The following is a 17,387-nucleotide window of genomic DNA, read 5'->3' as shown; positions in this document are numbered from 1 at the left end:
CAATCGAATCCAATCCAATCCAATCCAGGTACCGGCATCCAATCCAATCCAATCCAAGTAACGGCATCCAATCCAATCTAATCAAATCTCATCCAATCCAATCCAATCCAATCCAATCCAAGTAACGGCATCCAATACAATGCAATCCAATGCAATCCAATCCAATCCAATCCAGGTACCGGCATCCAATCCAATCCAATCCAATCCAAGTAACGGCATCCAATCCAATCTAATCCAATCCAATCCAATCCAATCCAAGTAACGGCATCCAATCCAATGTAATCCAATCCAATCCAATCCAAACCAATCCAATCCAATCCAAGTAACGGCATCCAATCCAATCCTATCGAATTCAATCCAATACAAATAACCGCATCCAATCCAATCCAATCCAATTAACGGCATCCAATCCAATCCAATCCAATCCAATCCAATCCAAGTAACGGCATCCAACCCAATGCAATCCAAACCAATCGAATCCAATCCAATCCAATCCAGGTACCGGCATCCAATCCAATCCAATCCAAGTAACGGCATCCAATCCAATCTAATCAAATCTAATGCAATCCAATCCAATCCAATCCAAGTAACCGCATCCAATCGAATCCAATCCAATCCAATCCAAGTAACGGCATCCAATCCAATCCAATCCAATCCAATCCAATCCAATCCAATCCAATCCAATCCAAGTAACGGCATTCAATCCAATCCAATCCAATCCAATCCAAGTAACGGCATCCAATCCAATCCAATCCAATCAAAGTAACGCATCCTCTCCAATCCAATCCAATCCAATCCAATCCTAGCCAATCCAATCGAAGAAACGGCATCCAATCCAATCCAATCGAATCCAATCCAACTAACCGCCTCCAATCGAATCCAATCAAATCAAATCCAATCCAATTCAACCCAATCCAAGTAACGGCATCCAATCCAATCCAATCGAATCCAAACCAATCGAAGTAACGGCATCCAAACCAATCCAATCCAATCCAAATAACGGCATGCAATCCAATCCAATCCAATCCAATTCAAGTAACGGCATCCAATCCAATCCAATCCAATTCAAGTAACGGCATCCAATCCAATCTTATCCAATCCAATCCAATCCAATCCCATCCAAGTAACGGCATCCAATCCGATCCAATCCAATCCAATCCAGTCCAAGTGACGGCATCCAATCCAATCCAATCCAATCCAATCCAATCCAATGCAACCCAAGTAACGGCATCCAATCCAAGCCAATCCAATCCAATCCAAGTAACGGCATCCAATCGAATCCAATCCAATCCAAGTACCGGCATCCAACCCAATCCAATCCAATCCAAGTAACGGCATCCAATCCAATGCAATCCAATCCAATCCAATCCAAATCAATCCAATCCAAGGAACGGCATCCAATCCAATCCTATCGAATCCAATCCAATCCAAAGAACCGCATCCAATCCAATCCAATCCAATCCCATTAACGGCATCCAATCCAATCCAATCCAATCCTATCCTATCCAAGTAACGGCATCCAATCTAATCCAATCCAATCCAATCCAAGAAACCGCATCCAATCCAATCCAATCCAATCCAAGTAACGGCATCCAATCTAATGCAATCCAAACCAATCCAATCCAATCCAATCCAATCCAGGTACCGGCATCCAATCCAATCCAATCCAAGTAACGGCATCCAATCCAATCTAATCAAATCCTATCCAATCCAAACCAATCCAATCCAAGTTACCGCATCCAATCGAATCCAATCCAATCCAATCCAAGTAACGGCATCCAATCCAATCCAATCCAATCCAATCCAAGTAACGGCATGCAATCCAATCCAATCCAAGTAACGGCATCCAATCCAATCCAATCCAATCCAATCCAAGTAACGCATCCTCTCCAATCCAATCCAATCCAATCCAATCCAATCCAATCCTAGCCAATCCAATCGAAGTAACGGCATCCAATCCAATCCAATCCAACGAACCGCCTCCAATCGAATCCAATCAAATCAAATCCAATCCAATTCAATCCAATCCAAGTAACGGCATCAAATCCAATCCAATCGTATCCAATCCAATCCATGTAACGGCATCCAATCCAATCCAATCCAATCCAAGTAACGGCATGCAATCCAATCCAATCCAATCCAATTCAAGTAACGGCATCCAATCCAATCCAATCCAATCCAATTCAAGTAACGGCATCCAATCCAATCCAATCCAATCCAAGTAACGGCATCCAATCCAATCCAATCCATTCCAACCCAATCGAATCTAATCCAAACGAATCCAAGTAACGGCATATAATCGAATCCAATCCAATCCAATCCAAGTACCGGCATCCAACCCAATCCAATCCAATCCAATCCAAGTAACGGCAACCAATCCAATGCAATCCTATCCAATCCAATCCAAACCAATCCAATCCAAGTAACGGCATCCAATCCAATCTAATCCAATCGAATCCAATCCAATACAAGTAACGGCATCCAATCCAATCCAATCCAATCCAATTAACGGCATCCAATCCAATCCAATCCAATCCTATCCTATCCAAGTAACGGCATCCAATCTAATCCAATACATTCCAATCCAATACAATCCAAGTAACCGCATCCAATCCAATCCAATCCAATCCAAGTAACGGCATCCAATACAATGCAATCCAATGCAATCCAATCCAATCCAATCCAGGTACCGGCATCCAATCCAATCCAATCCAATCCAAGTAACGGCATCCAATCCAATCTAATCCAATCCAATCCAATCCAATCCAAGTAACGGCATCCAATCCAATGCAATCCAATCCAATCCAATCCAAACCAATCCAATCCAATCCAAGTAACGGCATCCAATCCAATCCTATCGAATTCAATCCAATACAAATAACCGCATCCAATCCAATCCAATCCAATTAACGGCATCCAATCCAATCCAATCCAATCCAATCCAATCCAATCCAAGTAACGGCATCCAACCCAATGCAATCCAAACCAATCGAATCCAATCCAATCCAATCCAGGTACCGGCATCCAATCCAATCCAATCCAAGTAACGGCATCCAATCCAATCTAATCAAATCTAATCCAATCCAATCCAATCCAATCCAAGTAACCGCATCCAATCGAATCCAATCCAATCCAATCCAAGTAACGGCATGCAATCCAATCCAATCCAATCCAATCCAAGTAACGGCATCCAATCCAATCCAATCCAATCCAATCCAATCCAAGTAACGGCATCCAATCCAATCCAATCCAATCCAAGTATCGCATCCTCTCCAATCCAATCCAATCCAATCCAATCCAATCCAATCCTAGCCAATCCAATCGAAGTAACGGCATCCAATCCAATCCAATCGAATCCAATCCAACTAACCCCCTCCAATCGAATTCAATCAAATCAAATCCAATCCAATTCAACCCAATCCAAGTAACGGCATCCAATCCAATCCAATCGAATCCAATCCAATCGAAGTAACGGCATCCAATCCAATCCAATCCAATCCAAATAACGGCATGCAATCCAATCCAATCCAATCCAATTCAAGTAACGGCATCCAATCGAATCCAATCCAATCCAATCCAAGTAACGGCATCCAATCCAATCCAATCCAATCCAATTCAATAACGGCATCCAATCCAATGCAATCCAAGTAACGGCATCCAATCCAAGCCAATCCAATCCATTCCAACCCAATCGAATCTAATCCAATCCAATCCAAGTAACAGCCTATAATCGAATCCAATCCAAGTACTGGCATCCAACCCAATCCAATCCAATTCAATCCAAGTAACGGCAACCAATCCAATGCAATCCTATCCAATCCAATCCAAACCAATCCAATCCAAGTAACGGCATCCAATCCAATCTAATCCAATCGAATCCAATCCAATACAAGTAACGGCATCCAATCCAATCCAATCGAATCCAATACAATCCAAGTAACCGCATCCAATCCAATCCAATCCAATCCAATTAACGGCGTCCAATCCAATCCAATCCAATCCAATCCAAACCTATCCAAGTAAGGGCATCCAATCTAATCGAATCCAATACAGTCGAATCCAAGTAACCGCATCCAGTCCAATCCAATCCAATCCAGGTAACGGCATCCAATACAATCCTATCGAATACAATCCAATCCAAATAACCGCATCCAATCCAATCCAATCCAATCCAATTAACGGCACCCAATCCAATCAAATCCAATGCTATCCTATCCAAGTTACGGCATCCAATCTAATGCAATCGAATCGAATCCAATCCAATCCAAGTAACCGCATCCAATCCAATCCAATCCAATCCAATCCAAGTAACGGCATCCAATCCAATGCAATACAATCCAATCCAATCCAATCCAATCCAGGTACCGGCATCCAATCCAATCCAATCCAATCCAAGCAACGGCATCCAATCCAATCTAATCCAATCCAATCCAATTCAATCCAATCCAATCCAAGTAACCGCATCCAATCCAATCCAATCCAATCCAAGTAACGGCATCCAACCCAATCCAATCCAATCCAATCCAAGGAACGGCATCCAATCCAATCCTATCGAATCCAATCCAATCCAAAGAACCGCATCCAATCCAATCCAATCCAATCCCATTAACGGCATCCAATCCAATCCAATCCAATCCTATCCTATCCAAGTAACGGCATCCAATCTAATCCAATCCAATCCAATCCAAGAAACCGCATCCAATCCAATCCAATCCAATCCAAGTAACGGCATCCAATCTAATGCAATCCAAACCAATCCAATCCAATCCAATCCAATCCAGGTACCGGCATCCAATCCAATCCAATCCAAGTAACGGCATCCAATCCAATCTAATCAAACCCAATCCAATCCAAACCAATCCAATCCAAGTTACCGCATCCAATCGAATCCAATCCAATCCAATCCAAGTAACGGCATCCAATCCAATCCAATCCAATCCAATCCAAGTAACGGCATGCAATCCAATCCAATCCAAGTAACGGCATCCAATCCAATCCAATCCAATCCAATCCAAGTAACGCATCCTCTCCAATCCAATCCAATCCAATCCAATCCAATCCAATCCTAGCCAATCCAATCGAAGTAACGGCATCCAATCCAATCCAATCCAACGAACCGCCTCCAATCGAATCCAATCAAATCAAATCCAATCCAATTCAATCCAATCCAAGTAACGGCATCAAATCCAATCCAATCGTATCCAATCCAATCCATGTAACGGCATCCAATCCAATCCAATCCAATCCAAGTAACGGCATGCAATCCAATCCAATCCAATCCAATTCAAGTAACGGCATCCAATCCAATCCAATCCAATCCAATTCAAGTAACGGCATCCAATCCAATCCAATCCAATCCAAGTAACGGCATCCAATCCAATCCAATCCATTCCAACCCAATCGAATCTAATCCAAACGAATCCAAGTAACGGCATATAATCGAATCCAATCCAATCCAATCCAAGTACCGGCATCCAACCCAATCCAATCCAATCCAATCCAAGTAACGGCAACCAATCCAATGCAATCCTATCCAATCCAATCCAAACCAATCCAATCCAAGTAACGGCATCCAATCCAATCTAATCCAATCGAATCCAATCCAATACAAGTAACGGCATCCAATCCAATCCAATCCAATTAACGGCATCCAATCCAATCCAATCCAATCCTATCCTATCCAAGTAACGGCATCCAATCTAATCCAATACATTCCAATCCAATACAATCCAAGTAACCGCATCCAATCCAATCCAATCCAATCCAATCCAAGTAACTGCATCCAATACAATGCAATCCAATGCAATCCAATCCAATCCAATCCAGGTACCGGCATCCAATCCAATCCAATCCAATCCAAGTAACGGCATCCAATCCAATCTAATCCAATCCAATCCAATCCAATCCAAGTAACGGCATCCAATCCAATGCAATCCAATCCAATCCAATCCAAACCAATCCAATCCAATCCAAGTAACGGCATCCAATCCAATCCTATCGAATTCAATCCAATACAAATAACCGCATCCAATCCAATCCAATCCAATTAACGGCATCCAATCCAATCCAATCCAATCCAATCCAATCCAAGTAACGGCATCCAACCCAATGCAATCCAAACCAATCGAATCCAATCCAATCCAATCCAGGTACCGGCATCCAATCCAATCCAATCCAAGTAACGGCATCCAATCCAATCTAATCAAATCTAATCCAATCCAATCCAATCCAATCCAAGTAACCGCATCCAATCGAATCCAATCCAATCCAATCCAAGTAACGGCATGCAATCCAATCCAATCCAATCCAATCCAAGTAACGGCATCCAATCCAATCCAATCCAATCCAAGTATTGCATCCTCTCCAATCCAATCCAATCCAATCCAATCCAATCCAATCCAATCCTAGCCAATCCAATCGAAGTAACGGCATCCAATCCAATCCAATCGAATCCAATCCAACTAACCCCCTCCAATCGAATTCAATCAAATCAAATCCAATCCAATTCAACCCAATCCAAGTAACGGCATCCAATCCAATCCAATCGAATCCAATCCAATCGAAGTAACGGCATCCAATCCAATCCAATCCAATCCAAATAACGGCATGCAATCCAATCCAATCCAATCCAATTCAAGTAACGGCATCCAATCGAATCCAATCCAATCCAATCCAAGTAACGGCATCCAATCCAATCCAATCCAATCCAATTCAATAACGGCATCCAATCCAATGCAATCCAAGTAACGGCATCCAATCCAAGCCAATCCAATCCATTCCAACCCAATCGAATCTAATCCAATCCAATCCAAGTAACAGCCTATAATCGAATCCAATCCAAGTACTGGCATCCAACCCAATCCAATCCAATTCAATCCAAGTAACGGCAACCAATCCAATGCAATCCTATCCAATCCAATCCAAACCAATCCAATCCAAGTAACGGCATCCAATCCAATCTAATCCAATCGAATCCAATCCAATACAAGTAACGGCATCCAATCCAATCCAATCGAATCCAATACAATCCAAGTAACCGCATCCAATCCAATCCAATCCAATCCAATTAACGGCGTCCAATCCAATCCAATCCAATCCAATCCAAACCTATCCAAGTAAGGGCATCCAATCTAATCGAATCCAATACAGTCGAATCCAAGTAACCGCATCCAGTCCAATCCAATCCAATCCAGGTAACGGCATCCAATACAATCCTATCGAATACAATCCAATCCAAATAACCGCATCCAATCCAATCCAATCCAATCCAATTAACGGCACCCAATCCAATCAAATCCAATGCTATCCTATCCAAGTTACGGCATCCAATCTAATGCAATCGAATCGAATCCAATCCAATCCAAGTAACCGCATCCAATCCAATCCAATCCAATCCAAGTAACGGCATCCAATCCAATGCAATACAATCCAATCCAATCCAATCCAATCCAGGTACCGGCATCCAATCCAATCCAATCCAATCCAAGCAACGGCATCCAATCCAATCTAATCCAATCCAATCCAATTCAATCCAATCCAATCCAAGTAACCGCATCCAATCCAATCCAATCCAATCCAAGTAACGGCATCCAACCCAATCCAATCCAATCCAATCCAAGGAACGGCATCCAATCCAATCCTATCGAATCCAATCCAATCCAAAGAACCGCATCCAATCCAATCCAATCCAATCCCATTAACGGCATCCAATCCAATCCAATCCAATCCAATCCAATCCAAGTAACGGCATCCAATCCAATGCAATACAATCCAATCCAATCCAATCCAATCCAGGTACCGGCATCCAATCCAATCCAATCCAATCCAAGCAACGGCATCCAATCCAATCTAATCCAATCCAATCCAATTCAATCCAATCCAATCCAAGTAACCGCATCCAATCCAATCCAATCCAAGTAACGGCATCCAATCCAATCCAATCCAATCCAATCCAATGCAATCCTAGTAACGGCATCGAATCCAAGCCAATCCAATCCAATCCAAGTAACGGCATCCCATCCAATCCAATCCAATCCAAGTAACGGCATCCAATCCAATCCAATCGAATCTAATCCAATCCAATCCAAGGAACGGCATCCAATCGAATCCAATCCAATCCAATCCAAGTACCGGCATCCAACACAATCCAATCCAATCCAATCCAAGTAACGGCATCGAATCCAATGCAATCCAATCCAAACCAATCCAATCCAAGTAACGGCAGCAAATCCAATCTAATCCAATCCAATCCAATCCAATCCAAGTAACGGCATCCAATCCAATCCTTTCGAATCCAATCCAATCCAAGTAACCGGATCCAATCCAATCCAATCCAATACAATTAACGGCATCCAATCTAATCCAATCCAATCCAATCCTATGCTATCCAGGTAACGGCATCCAATCTAATCCAATCCAATCCAATCCAATCCAAGTAACCGCATCCAATCCAATCCAATCCAATCCAATCCAATCCAAGTAACGGCATTCAATCCAATGCAATCCAATCCAATCCAAACCAATCCAGGTACCGGCATCCAATCCAATCCAAACCAATCCAAGAAACGGCATCCAATCCAATCTAATCCAATCCAATACAATCCGATCCAAGTAACCGCATCCAATCCAATCCAATCCAATCCAAACCAATCCAAGTAACGTCATCCAATCCAAGCCAATCCAACCCTATCCAATGCAATCCAAGTACCGGCATCGAATCCAAGCCAATCCAATCCAATCCAAGTAACGGCATCCAATCCAATCCAATCCAATCCAAGTAACGGCATCCAATCCAATCGAATCTAATACAATCCAATCCAAGTAACGGCATCCAATCCAATCTAATCCAAGCCAATCCAATCCAATCCAATACAAGTAACCGCATCCAATCCAATCCAATCCAATCCAAACCAATCCACGTAACGGCATCCAATCCAAGCCAATCCAACCCAATCCAATGCAATCCAAGTACCGGCATCCAATCCAAGCCAATCCAATCCAATCCAAGTAACGGCATCCAATCCAATCCAATCCAATCGAAGTACCGGCATCCAACCCAATCCAATCCAATCCAATCCAATCCAAGTAACGGCATCCAATCCAATGCAATCCAATCCAATCCAAACCAATCCAATCCAGGAAACGGCATCCAATCCAATCTAATCCAATCCAATCCAATCCAATCCAACTATACGGCATCCAATCCAATCCTATCGAATACAATCCAATCCAAGTAACCGCATCCAATCCAATCCAATACAATACAATACAATTAACGGCATCCAATTCAATCCAATCCAATCCTATCCTATCCAGGTAACGGCATCCAATCTAATCCAACCAATACAATCCAATCCAAGTAACCGCATCCAATCCAATCCAATCCAATCCAAGTATCGCATCCTCTCCAATCCAATCCAATCCAATCCAATCCATCCTCGCCAATCCAATCGAAGTAACGGTATCCAATCCAATCCAATGCAATCCAATCCAACTAACCGCCTCCAATCGAATCCAATCAAATCAAATCCAATCCAATTCAATCCAATCCAAGTAACGGCATCCAATCCAATCCAATCGAATCCAATCCAATCCATGTAACGGCATCCAATCCAATCCAATCCAATCCAAGTAACGGCATGCAATCCAATCCAATCCAATCCAATTCACGTAACGGCATCCAATCCAATCCAATCCAATCCAAGTAACGGCATCCAATCGAATCCAATCCAATCCAATCAAAGTAACGGCATCCAATCCAATCCAATCCAATCCAATTCAAGTAACGGCATCCAATCCAATCCAATCCAATCCAAGTAACGGCATCCAATCCAATCCAATCCATTCCAACCCAATCGAATCTAATCCAATCCAATCCAAGTAACGGCATATAATCGAATCCAATCCAATCCAATCCAAGGACCGGCATCCAACCCAATCCAATCCAATCCAATCCAAGTAACGGCAACCAATCCAATGCAATCCTATCCAATCCAATCCAAACCAATCCAATCCAAGTAACGGCATCCAATCCAATCTAATCCAATCGAATCCAATCCAATACAAGTAACGGCATCCAATCCAATCCAATCCAATCCAATTAACGGCATCCAATCCAATCCAATACTATCCTATCCAAGTAACGGCATCCAATCTAATCCAATCCATTCCAATCCAATCCAATCCAAGTAACAGCATCCAATCCAATCCAATCCAATCCAATACAAGTAACGGCATCCAATCCAATGCAATCCAATGCAGTCCAATCCAATCCAATCCAGGAACCGGCATCGAATCCAATCCAATCCAATCCAAGTAACGGCATCCAATCCAATCTAATCCAATCCAATCCAATCCAATCCAAGTACCGGCATCCAACCCAATCCAATCCAATCCAAGTAACGGCATCCAATCCAATGCAATCCAATCCAATACAATCCAAACCAATCCAATCCAAGTAACGGCATCCAATCCAATCCTATCGAATTCAATCCAATCCAAATAACCGCATCCAATCCAATCCAATCCAATCCACTTAACGGCATCCAATCCAATCCAATCCTATCCTATCCTATCCAAGTAACGGCATCCAATCTAATCCAATCCAATCCAATCCAAGTAACCGCATCCAATTCAATCCAATCCAATCCAAGTAACGGCATCCAACCCAATGCAATCCAAACCAATCCAATCCAATCCAATCCAATCCAGGTACCGGCAACCAATCCAATCCAATCCAAGTAACGGCATCCAATCCAATCTAATCAAATCTAATCCAATCCAATCCAATCCAATCCAATCCAAGTAACCGCATCCAATCGAATCCAATCCAATCCAATCCAAGTAACGGCATCCAATACAATCCAATCCAATCCAATCCAATCCAATCCAAGTAACGGCATCCAATCCAATCCAATCCAATCCAATCCAAGTAACGGCATCCAATCCAATCCAATCCAATCCAAGTAACGCATCCTCTCCAATCCAATCCAATCCAATCCAATCCAATCCTAGCCAATCCAATCGAAGTAACGGCATCCAATCCAATCCAATCCAATCCAATCCAACTAACCGCCTCCAATCGAATCCAATCAAATCAAATCCAATCCAATTCAATCCAATCCAAGTAACGGCATCCAATCCAATCCAATCGAATTCAATCCAATCGAAGTAACGGCATCCAATCCAATCCAATCCAATCCAAGCAACGGCATGCAATCCAATCCAATCCAATCCAATTCAAGTAACGGCATCCAATCCAATCCAATCCAATTCAAGTAACGGCATCCAAATGAATCCAATCCAATCCAATCCAACTAATGGCATCCAATCCAATCCAATCCAATCCAACTCAAGTAACGGCATCCAATCCAATCCAATCCAAGTAACGACATCCAATCCAAGCCAATCCAATCCATTCCAACCCAATCGAATCTAATCCAATCCAAGCCAAGTAACAGCATATAATCGAATCCAATCCAATCCAATCCAAGTACCGGCATCCAACCCAATCCAATCCAATTCAATCCAAGTAACGGCAACCAATCCAATGCAATCCTATCCAATCCAATCCAAACCAATCCAATCCAAGTAACGGCATCCAATCCAATCTAATCCAATCGAATCCAATCCAATACAAGTAACGGCATCCAATCCAATCCAATCGAATCCAATCCAATCCAAGTAACCGCATCCAATCCAATCCAATCCAATACAATTAACAGCATCCAATCCAATCCAATCCAATCCAAACCTATCCAACTAACGGCATCCAATCTAATCGAATCCAATCCAGTCCACTCCAAGTAACCGCATGCAATCCAATCCAATCCAATCCAATCCAGGTAACGGCATCCAATACAATCCTATCGAATCCAATCCAATCCAAATAACCGCATCCAATCCAATCCAATCCAATCCAATTAACGGCACCCAATACAATCAAATCCAATGCTATCCTATCCAAGTAACGGCATCCAATCTAATCCAATCCAATCTAATCCAATCCAAGTAACCGCATCCAATCCAATCCAATCCAATCCAAGTAACGGCATCCAATCCAATGCAATCCCATCCAATCCAATCCAATCCAATCCAAGGTACCGGCATCCAATCCAATCCAATCCAAACCAATCCAAGTAACGTCATCCAATCCAAGCCAATCCAACCCTATCCAATGCAATCCAAGTACCGGCATCGAATCCAAGCCAATCCAATCCAATCCAAGTAACGGCATCCAATCCAATCCAATCCAATCCAAGTAACGGCATCCAATCCAATCGAATCTAATACAATCCAATCCAAGTAACGGCATCCAATCCAATCTAATCCAAGCCAATCCAATCCAATCCAATACAAGTAACCGCATCCAATCCAATCCAATCCAATCCAAACCAATCCACGTAACGGCATCCAATCCAAGCCAATCCAACCCAATCCAATGCAATCCAAGTACCGGCATCCAATCCAAGCCAATCCAATCCAATCCAAGTAACGGCATCCAATCCAATCCAATCCAATCGAAGTACCGGCATCCAACCCAATCCAATCCAATCCAATCCAATCCAAGTAACGGCATCCAATCCAATGCAATCCAATCCAATCCAAACCAATCCAATCCAGGAAACGGCATCCAATCCAATCTAATCCAATCCAATCCAATCCAATCCAACTATACGGCATCCAATCCAATCCTATCGAATACAATCCAATCCAAGTAACCGCATCCAATCCAATCCAATACAATACAATACAATTAACGGCATCCAATTCAATCCAATCCAATCCTATCCTATCCAGGTAACGGCATCCAATCTAATCCAACCAATACAATCCAATCCAAGTAACCGCATCCAATCCAATCCAATCCAATCCAAGTATCGCATCCTCTCCAATCCAATCCAATCCAATCCAATCCATCCTCGCCAATCCAATCGAAGTAACGGCATCCAATCCAATCCAATGCAATCCAATCCAACTAACCGCCTCCAATCGAATCCAATCAAATCAAATCCAATCCAATTCAATCCAATCCAAGTAACGGCATCCAATCCAATCCAATCGAATCCAATCCAATCCATGTAACGGCATCCAATCCAATCCAATCCAATCCAAGTAACGGCATGCAATCCAATCCAATCCAATCCAATTCACGTAACGGCATCCAATCCAATCCAATCCAATCCAAGTAACGGCATCCAATCGAATCCAATCCAATCCAATCAAAGTAACGGCATCCAATCCAATCCAATCCAATCCAATTCAAGTAACGGCATCCAATCCAATCCAATCCAATCCAAGTAACGGCATCCAATCCAATCCAATCCATTCCAACCCAATCGAATCTAATCCAATCCAATCCAAGTAACGGCATATAATCGAATCCAATCCAATCCAATCCAAGGACCGGCATCCAACCCAATCCAATCCAATCCAATCCAAGTAACGGCAACCAATCCAATGCAATCCTATCCAATCCAATCCAAACCAATCCAATCCAAGTAACGGCATCCAATCCAATCTAATCCAATCGAATCCAATCCAATACAAGTAACGGCATCCAATCCAATCCAATCCAATCCAATTAACGGCATCCAATCCAATCCAATACTATCCTATCCAAGTAACGGCATCCAATCTAATCCAATCCATTCCAATCCAATCCAATCCAAGTAACAGCATCCAATCCAATCCAATCCAATCCAATACAAGTAACGGCATCCAATCCAATGCAATCCAATGCAGTCCAATCCAATCCAATCCAGGAACCGGCATCGAATCCAATCCAATCCAATCCAAGTAACGGCATCCAATCCAATCTAATCCAATCCAATCCAATCCAAGTACCGGCATCCAACCCAATCCAATCCAATCCAAGTAACGGCATCCAATCCAATGCAATCCAATCCAATACAATCCAAACCAATCCAATCCAAGTAACGGCATCCAATCCAATCCTATCGAATTCAATCCAATCCAAATAACCGCATCCAATCCAATCCAATCCAATCCACTTAACGGCATCCAATCCAATCCAATCCTATCCTATCCTATCCAAGTAACGGCATCCAATCTAATCCAATCCAATCCAATCCAAGTAACCGCATCCAATTCAATCCAATCCAATCCAAGTAACGGCATCCAACCCAATGCAATCCAAACCAATCCAATCCAATCCAATCCAATCCAGGTACCGGCAACCAATCCAATCCAATCCAAGTAACGGCATCCAATCCAATCTAATCAAATCTAATCCAATCCAATCCAATCCAATCCAATCCAAGTAACCGCATCCAATCGAATCCAATCCAATCCAATCCAAGTAACGGCATCCAATACAATCCAATCCAATCCAATCCAATCCAATCCAAGTAACGGCATCCAATCCAATCCAATCCAATCCAATCCAAGTAACGGCATCCAATCCAATCCAATCCAATCCAAGTAACGCATCCTCTCCAATCCAATCCAATCCAATCCAATCCAATCCTAGCCAATCCAATCGAAGTAACGGCATCCAATCCAATCCAATCCAATCCAATCCAACTAACCGCCTCCAATCGAATCCAATCAAATCAAATCCAATCCAATTCAATCCAATCCAAGTAACGGCATCCAATCCAATCCAATCGAATTCAATCCAATCGAAGTAACGGCATCCAATCCAATCCAATCCAATCCAAGCAACGGCATGCAATCCAATCCAATCCAATCCAATTCAAGTAACGGCATCCAATCCAATCCAATCCAATTCAAGTAACGGCATCCAAATGAATCCAATCCAATCCAATCCAACTAATGGCATCCAATCCAATCCAATCCAATCCAACTCAAGTAACGGCATCCAATCCAATCCAATCCAAGTAACGACATCCAATCCAAGCCAATCCAATCCATTCCAACCCAATCGAATCTAATCCAATCCAAGCCAAGTAACAGCATATAATCGAATCCAATCCAATCCAATCCAAGTACCGGCATCCAACCCAATCCAATCCAATTCAATCCAAGTAACGGCAACCAATCCAATGCAATCCTATCCAATCCAATCCAAACCAATCCAATCCAAGTAACGGCATCCAATCCAATCTAATCCAATCGAATCCAATCCAATACAAGTAACGGCATCCAATCCAATCCAATCGAATCCAATCCAATCCAAGTAACCGCATCCAATCCAATCCAATCCAATACAATTAACAGCATCCAATCCAATCCAATCCAATCCAAACCTATCCAACTAACGGCATCCAATCTAATCGAATCCAATCCAGTCCACTCCAAGTAACCGCATGCAATCCAATCCAATCCAATCCAATCCAGGTAACGGCATCCAATACAATCCTATCGAATCCAATCCAATCCAAATAACCGCATCCAATCCAATCCAATCCAATCCAATTAACGGCACCCAATACAATCAAATCCAATGCTATCCTATCCAAGTAACGGCATCCAATCTAATCCAATCCAATCTAATCCAATCCAAGTAACCGCATCCAATCCAATCCAATCCAATCCAATCCAAGTAACGGCATCCAATCCAATGCAATCCAATCCAATCCAATCCAATCCAATCCAGGTACCGGCATCCAATCCAATCCAATCCAATCCAAGTAACGGCATCCAATCCAATCTAATCCAATCAAATCCAATTCAATCCAATCTAATCCAATCCAAGTAACCGCAACCAATCCAATCCAATCCAATCCAAGTAACGGCATCCAATCCAATCCAATCCAATCCAATCCAATGCAATCCTAGTAACGGCATCCAATCCAAGCCAATCCTATCCAATCCAAGTAACGGCATCCAATCCAATCCAATCCACTCCAAGTAACGGCATCCAATCGAATCCAATCGAATCTAATCCAATCCAATCCAAGGAACGGCATCCAATCGAATCCAATCGAATCCAATCCAAGTACCGGCATCCAACACAATCCAATCCAATCCAATCCAATCCAAGTAACGGCATCGAATCCAATGCAATCCAATCCAATCCAATCCAAACCAATCCAATCCAAGTAACGGCAGCAAATCCAATCTAATCCAATCGAATCCAATCCAATCCAAGTAACGGCATCCAATCCAATCCTATCGAATCCAATCCAATCCAAGTAACCGGATCCAATCCAATCCAATTAACGGAATCCAATCTAATCCAATCCAATCCAATCCTATCCTATCCAGGTAACGGCATCCAATCTAATCCAATCCAATCCAATCCAATCCAAGTAACCGCATCCAATCCAATACAATCCAATCCAATCCAATCCAAGTAACGGCATTCAATCCAATGCAATCCAATCCAATCCAAACCAATCCAGGTACCGGCATCCAATCCAATCCAAACCAATCCAAGAAACGGCATCCAATCCAATCTAATCCAATCCAATCCAATCCAATCCAAGTAACCGCATCCAGTCCAATCCAATCCAATCCAAACCAATCCAAGTAACGTCATCCAATCCAAGCCAATCCAACCCTATCCAATGCAATCCAAGTACCGGCATCCAATCCAAGCCAATCCAATCCAATCCAAGTAACGGCATCCAATCCAATCCAAGTAACGGCATCCAATCCAATCGAATCTAATCCAATCCAATCCAAGTAACGGCATCCAATCCAATATAATCCAAGCCAATCCAATCCAATCCAATCCAAGTAACCGCATCCAATCCAATCCAATCCAATCCAAATCAATCCAAGTAACGGCATCCAATCCAAGCCAATCCAACCCAATCCAATGCAATCCAAGTACCGGCATCCAATCCAAGACAATCCAATCCAATCCAAGTAACGGCATCCAATCCAATCCAATCCAATCGAAGTACCGGCATCCAACCCAATCCAATCCAATCCAATCCAATCCAAGTAACGGCATCCAATCCAATGCAATCCAATCCAATCCAAACCAATCCAATCCAGGTAACGGCATCCAATCCAATCTAATCCAATCCAATCCAATCCAATCCAACTAACGGCATCCAATCCAATCCTATCGAATACAATCCAATCCAAGTAACCGCATCCAATCCAATCCAATACAATCCAATTAACGGCATCCAATCCAATCCAATCCAATCCTATCCTATCCAGGTAACGGCATCCAATCTAATGCAATCCAATCCAATCCAAGTTACCGCATCCAATCCAATCCAATCCAATTAACGGCATCCAATCCAATCCAATCCAATCCTATCCTGTCCAAGTGACGGCATCCAATCTTATCCAATCCAATCCAATCCAATCCAATCCAATCCAAGTAACCGCATCCAATCCAATCCAATCCAATCCAAGTAACGGCATCCAATTCAATGCAATCCAATCCAATCCAATCCAGGTACCGGCATCCAATCCAATCCAAGTAACGGCATTCAATCCAA

This window comes from Mustelus asterias, chromosome 21 (assembly GCF_964213995.1).
Source record: "Mustelus asterias chromosome 21, sMusAst1.hap1.1, whole genome shotgun sequence".
Lineage (NCBI taxonomy): Eukaryota > Metazoa > Chordata > Chondrichthyes > Carcharhiniformes > Triakidae > Mustelus > Mustelus asterias.
This window is presented reverse-complemented; position numbering follows the sequence as displayed.